The sequence below is a fragment of the Rhinatrema bivittatum genome, chromosome 1 (genome assembly GCF_901001135.1).
Source record: "Rhinatrema bivittatum chromosome 1, aRhiBiv1.1, whole genome shotgun sequence".
Lineage (NCBI taxonomy): Eukaryota > Metazoa > Chordata > Amphibia > Gymnophiona > Rhinatrematidae > Rhinatrema > Rhinatrema bivittatum.
The window spans coordinates 131665747-131671746 of record NC_042615.1 but is presented as its reverse complement, the minus strand read 5'-3'; positions in this window follow the sequence as shown (position 1 = coordinate 131671746).

The window sequence follows — 6000 nt, the reverse complement described above, 5'->3', positions numbered from 1 at the left end:
GAGATGGCTCCCGTACTCCCCGCTGGACCACAAGGGAGTTTTGGTAAGTCTTGGGGGGGGGGGTCAGGAGGGTGGGGGGTTGTAGTTAATTTTAATTTTAGCTGGGACACGAATAGAAATCGCCGTATTAATGCACCATACAGCCGAATGCAACGTATCTGCACCCCGACGAATCCGAATCACGAATGCAACGTATGGCGTCCCTCTGCACATCCCTAATAGAGGCCCCAGGATGAAGTCAAACATTGAGTTTATGCTTCTTAAAATTTGTGTTGCTTGTGCGTGGCCCACAAACGTGTATGGGGCTTTTTTTTAGCATGGGCAACACATTTAAAATCTACCTGTAAGTTTAATTTAATCTATAAACTATTTTATATAAAGATAACATAATATTTAAAATAATAAAATTCTGTTCTGCAGTTTTATAATTCTAGCAGCATATTTGTAATGACCGAATTTAAGACCTAAGAAATATTAAATATTAGAATCTGAATTTATTACAATATAGTCTATCCTACTGTAATCCCGCCAAAAATTACCTTGTGAACATTTGCTTTTTCATGCATGATCAGTATTCATGTAAATATAATTATTTTCAATAAGACATTCATGCTAATGGAAAAAAAAAACAGGCATTTAAAAACAAACCAAATGTTTGTACTACACAACTGCCTTGAGGGGAAGAGATGCTCAGTAAATAGTTTCTTCTTAAACACACCAAAATATTAAAATCAAGCAGATCACAGCACAGCTACTGCTAGCCTTCAAATACAAAAACAAGAAGAAGGGGACAGAAATGATTATTGGGGCAATTTTCAAAGAGATTCTCCATGCTTACTCATGGAGAAGGCAGCTTTGAATATTCCTCCACTCCCCCTTCCTTCAATTTGTTGAACGCATACAGAGGTAGATTTTAAAAGATGCACGCGGGTGTACATGTTATAAAATTGGGGGTCGGCGCGCGCAAGGGGGTGCGAAATTATGCACCTTGCACGCGCCGAGCCATGCTGCCTTCCCCTGTTCCCTCCCCCTAGCCTGACCTTCCCACCCCTTCTCCTAACCTTTCCCCCCCCCCCCAGCCCTACTCTAACCCCTCCTCCCCCCGACCTTTGTCTTACCTGCCCGGAGGCAGGCGCAAGTTACGAGCGCCGGCAGCCTGCTGGCACGTGATCCTTCAACACAACAGCAAATGACTGCTGTTTCGGAGGCCTCTGGTCCCATCCCTTCCCCGCCCCTTTAGTAAAGCCCCCAGGAGTTAGGCCCAGCATGCATAAGGCTTTTAAAATCCGACCCATGGTGTGCATGTTGTCCACAGATGGAAGGTGGAGAGGGAATCTCGCACATCACACAATGGCAGCACCTAGCGGTCAGACTCTTTCATACCATTTTCAGCAGGGGGCTGGTCCATGCGTAATTCCCAGTGGGGAGTTTGCACTTGTAAATTCTGGAGGTACGTTTTATATGCACAGTCCTCAATGCGAAATGGAGTTTCCCTTTGAAAATTGTTTTGCAGGTCCATGGGAAGCTATGGGGGGAGGGGATGATAATTGCCTCTGTATGACAAATGATATTCAAATAAAACTAGATTTCTAATAATTTTTGCCTTCTGGCTTAGGTATCTGGGTTATTCTGTAATGAGCAATACCAACTAATTACAGCAGATTTCAGCCTTTCTTGTCTGGTTATTTCCAATATATTTTTTTTTCTGTCGCTGCATCTGTTAGTGCTCTAATGGATGCACAATATGTCACAATAAAAGAGGCAACTCAAATGAAGTGTGCAACAAAGTACTATACATCCTAAGGGTAGATTTTTAAACCTGCGTGAGCGCGTCCATGTGCGCTCGCTATCTGGTGAACACACATGGACACGTGATTTTATAATGTGTGCGCATGTTATAAAATCGGGGGTTGGTGTGTGCAAGGGGGGTGCACAATTGTGCACCTTGTGCATGCTGAGCCTGCGCCGAGCTGCGCTGTCTTCCTCCGTTCCCTACCTCCCCACCCCACCTTCCCTTCTCCTACCTGCCCTTTCCCCCCTACCTTTCTTTACTTTTCTTCTATTGCAAAACTTACTTCAGCCCTGGGGTAAAACCATTATTATGAACAAATGGACAAAGATGTGAGATATGGGAATTTATGATATCTAAATTGGGAGTAATCATCCTATCCACCAAATTCTGAGAGGATGCTCTAAAACTACCTCATAAATTAGAAAGGGTCAGGAAAAGAGAATCAATTAATATCCATAACTGAATAAATGATGTGAAAGTATAAAGTCAAATATTTATTACAAGAACAGAAGCTGTAAATGCCCTGAAAAATTTAAGAACTTGTAGATGAATATTTTTTTCAAATTTACATCATTAATGCATAAAAGTTAAGTAGGAAACCATCTGTTGCTTCAGCGTGATTATTACTGCTATGTACAAGACTTTAATGTTACATTAATTATGGAACAATGCTCAGGGCCATGGAGATATTCTCCTCCCACCCCCCAACAGGGAATTTTTAACTTCAGAGAAGCTTAACATCAGGAAAAGACAGTTAACAAACTTATCCCTAGATCAGTGGTTCCCAACCCTGTCCTGGGGACCCCCCCAGCCAGTCAGGTTTTCAGGATATCCACAATGAATATGCATGAGAGAAAATTTGCATGCACTGCCTCCATAACATGCACTTTTTCTCTCATGCATATTCATTGTGGATATCCTGAAAATCCAACTGGCTGTGGGTGGTTGGGAACCACTGCCCTAGATTCGTCAATATGCATTGATATCAATACATTACTTATCATGGGTGTTAACACCCATGTAAGAAAAGAAAAAAAAAAAGGGGGGGGGGGTTAGATTTGCCACATTGTAGTAAACGTATTATGTGAGAGAGACTAGAAACCCTTTCTATTAATCCAGTATTTATATCTCAATAGTAGGGCCATCTAATAGCTCAAGGTGAGGTGTTGGTAGTTGTTTAGGGTTTAGGGGCCAGTTTCTCATATAGAATGAGACGAACGGACAACACAGTACTGTGTACTGTGCTGTTCATACATCTCACTCTACATGAGAAACTGGCCCCTAAACCCTAAACCACCACCACCAGCTCACCTCGAGCTATTAGATGGCCCTCCACTCCTATTGAGATATATTTGATTAATATAATGCATTTGTAGATAGTCTGTCTCCCTCTCTCTCTCTCTCTCTTCCAATTCTACCCCTTCCAAAAATTTGCAGTAATGCATTTTAATGAATGACCCAGTCATTGGGATCCTGTGATAGAGTACTTGCCCAGAGGTTACATATGTATTTAAATTTGCTTTGAAGGTACCTATAAAATTTGCTTCCAAAATATTTTACATTTCAGTAATTAGATATTGCCATAGACTGTAGCAGAGATGAGATAGTGGGTACAGGTAGACAAATTCCTATCTGTAGATTTCTTTCCCTATTAAGGATTAGCTTTGACCTCTGGTTTCACTTCTGTCAGGCAGAGCCAGAATGGGAAGGGCAAATTTCACCTTTAGTGTTTGGTGTATTGGGGCAGACTCAGTAGTGCAGTGGTGGTAGAAAGGACTTCTTCTCCTTTCTTAAGAATGTGGGAGGTCCGAATTAGATAGTGGGTCAATAATGAGCTGTCTGGGGTTCTGCTGTGACCTTTAGGAAACCAGGGCCCAGCAGAATCAGATAACATAGCAGACTAGGAAGTTAAGAAGCTTACATCTCTTCAGTGAACTGTGGGCCGGATTTTAAAAGCCCTATGCGCGTAAATCCAGAGGATTTACGTGCGTGGGGGTGTTACGCATGCTGGGCCTATTTTAAATAGGCCCGGAGACACACATAAAATCCCGGGATGCGTGTAAGTCCCAGGGCTTGCAAAAAATGGTGATCCGGGGCAGGGTGGAGGCGGGGCCAGGGGCCATTGCTGCTCTGTCGGAGGATCGCGTGCCGGCAGGCAACCTGCTCCTGCCTCCAGGCGCAAAAGGTTAGATAACAATTTTGAGGGGGTTAGAGTAGGGCTGGGGGGGGGGGGGGGAAAGGTTAGGGGAAGGGGTGGGAAGGTTAGGTTAGGGTGAAACAAAGTTCCCTTCCAGGCCGCTCTGATTTCGGAGCGACCTTGGGAGGGAACGAGGGAAGGTAGCGCGGCTCGGCGTATGCAAGATGCACAATTGTGCACCCCCTTGCGTGCACCGACCCCCGATTTTATAACTTGCACATGCCTACACATGCACAATGAATATGCATGAGAGAAAATTTGCTATTCACTGTCTGGTTATCTACAGGGCTAATGTGCATACGAAAGTAGACTGTTTTTCTAATGCTCTTACCATCTCACCTGCTTTCACTTTCCTTCCTTTCTCCCTTCTCATGCGCAGCCTTGCTACTTGCCCTTCCCTTCACCCATACTCATGAACCTTTTCCCTTCCAACCACTTATTCCTTCATAAAGGCTTTTGAATACTAAAAGCAAAGGGGTCGACTTGACATTCAAAACCTTAGGTGCTACTTAGCTGGATAGAAGAGCCAGTTATCCCCAAGAAACAATCCTACCCTAGCCCACCCACCCCACCCCCTGGATTCCCCCCTTACTCAAAATACCATCCCTGCTGGTCCAGTGGAGCCTGCCACCCCAGCCCCCTCCCAGACCTCCTCTTACTCAAACAACCAAACCTGCTGGTCCAGTGCAAAGTTTCCCAACCTTTGCATGCCCAAGGCACACCTACATTAACAACATTTGTTTGTAGCACACCAGCTTCCAAGTAGCAGGAAGTGCACATATAGAGAGGATTCATATGACCAAAAGAAGAGCTAGGAAGGCATTGAAAGCCCTATCAGTCTCTCTTCTAAGTTTTAAAGCAAAGGGAGAGAGGTGGTGAAGACACATACAAACCCATTGTGATAGGCTAGCTCCCTCTATATTCAAATGCAGGATAAGGGAGATGGTGTGTGGGGTGGGCAGCCACATATGGCTAACAGAGCCCCTTCACTGCTCCTACTCTTACCGCTAATAGTAAGTCATAAGCAGTGCTCAGTGCATGCTCTCCCCATCTCAAGCAGCTTGGGGATAGAACAGAGGCTGGAAGGATTCAAAGGAGACTGAAGAAAGGGAAACTTAGGAGGTGTTGTGTCTATAACCTGTATGCTACCCATTATTACAACACTCCGATCTCGTGCTATAGCTAAGCAGAAGAGGCATGCATGATTACACATGTTCTCAGAAAGGAGCTCCTACACATTTGAGAGCCACCACTCATGTCTCTTGCTGCTGTGAGATGCTAAGAGCAGAGCCCATGTATTAGCATGAATATGATCAGCTGTGCCAATAACTATGTTGGGAGAGTGCATTACCAAAGGTTTGCCTAGGAATGCAAATACTCCTGAACTGGCCCTGGGGGAAGGAAGGATCTTGGGATATATGTCCTGGCAAACCACATAGCTTCAGATTTTCCTGAAGTGACTTTCAATTTAGATAACTGCAGTCAGTCAGTGATCTTATTTAAACATTCGTTAAATTCAGATAGAAAAATTTAAGATTTAGGATCAATGCTGGCAATTATGTGGATGTCATCTGCACAGAAATGAGCCTAAATCCAAGACTCTGAATTAGGAGGCTAATGGAGACAGATATAAATAAAAAAAAAGTGTGGGTGATAATACAGAACCTTGTTGAACATCTCGGGTTAATGGGCTAGACTGTGAAGAATTTGAGTTCCAGTCGACATCACAAGAAAAGTGCCTATTGTGTAGCACTACTGCATTATATGATCATGCATTGGCAGGAGTGATCATGGTCTGGGTGTAGTTTTGCTATGTTCTATACTTCCAGGTATTTTTTAATCATCTTGGCATTGGACCCTTCCCTTCCAGATTTTTATATCCCTTATGCTTTCTACCCTCAACTCTCTGATTGATTTTGGTTTGTAGTAGCTCTTGCCATCTGGTATATAAGCCTTGCCTATTATTTCTTTCCAAGTCTCATTCCTCCAGTAGCTTCTCCCATTTCCTGGA